We start from the raw sequence: 1,316 nt of genomic DNA, 5'->3' as shown, positions 1-1,316 counted from the left end.
TCTTACAGGAGCGTAGACAACTCAAAGGCAGCTGTATCTACTAAGGATCTCCTAAATCGCCCCCGCCCACACACACACCCTGGTCAAACATTGCTGACATCACAGAAAACCTTCAACCTTGGTGCTCTCTGCTTGATTTACAGGCAGCATGACAGATCAGAGAGTATTTCCAGGAAGCTAGGTTTTTTTAAATTTCATCTCTCTAGAACTTGGAAGTTTGTTTTCTTCTGAGTCTCAGCTTCCCCACTCTCTCTTGGAGGAAAATTTTCTATTCAAAGGAAATTTCTGCAACGTATGCATACAGATTTAGGCCTCTACAAAGTCTTTATGTTAATATCTCAATATCTGAGAACACACTTTGTTTTTCAGAACTTGGTTTTTGCTATCTTCCTCCAGGTGTGTCTTTGCTTTAAGCATCTCTTCTGATGTTACTTTATAGATTGAGTTAAATTTCCAGAATGCTGTGGACCTCGTTGGCTTTTTAAACTGGTGTTCTTTCTCAATAACAGAAAAATTATCTGACTGTGTATGAGTTTATGTTAGTGGTTTTTATGTCTTTAGGTTTTTTTCTCCTTTTTGAGACAGAGTCTCCTTATGGTCCCAGCTGACCTCAAGGTCACAGAGATCTGCCTGCCTCTGCCTCTTTCCCAAAGTGCCAGGAATAAGGGTATGTGCCACTATAACCAGGCTTACATCATTTCTTAAGTGGATAAAACAAAAAATAAATGGATTTTCAATTTGTTAGCATAGCACAAAGTTCCATAAGATTAAGATTATAAAATTTCTAGTCTATCAATTGAAAGACCCACTTTAACTGGTTCACTGGTCAATCGTATGTTTATAGGATCATCCATAGGAAGGCAGGTTCATCTTGAGCTATGCTAAATATTAGGGTAGACTACCTAGCGTGTTAAGGAGGTAGTGAACTTTTCCAGTCTCAAATCCCGTTTCCTAGTGCAGTGCTTCTATACCCAGCCACAGGCATGTAACTTTCTATAAGTCGTCTCACTTTTTTGAATTCTTCAGAAAAGCACAGTCTCTCCTTTTTCCTTCATATCCCTTTTCTAAGCATGTTTGCTCTAATGCTTTGGGTTGTCCCAGGACCTTGTAATTTTACTTTTTCTTTGATGCTTCCTTCTCCCTGCTTTGTGGATGCCGGCACCCCACATGTCTGACGTTCAAGCAGGCTTGAAATCTGCGTGGCTTCTTTGCCTTTTCCTTATCCCCTCCGTTCTTTTCCTCTGCTCTTTCTCCCTTGTGCTAAAATGGGCAGATTTGAAATCTTACCAATAAAAAATAACTAATCATTTAAAAAC

The sequence above is a fragment of the Nannospalax galili genome, unplaced genomic scaffold, assembly GCF_000622305.1.
Source record: "Nannospalax galili isolate Female #2095 unplaced genomic scaffold, S.galili_v1.0 scaffold19243, whole genome shotgun sequence".
NCBI lineage: Eukaryota > Metazoa > Chordata > Mammalia > Rodentia > Spalacidae > Nannospalax > Nannospalax galili.
This window is presented reverse-complemented; position numbering follows the sequence as displayed.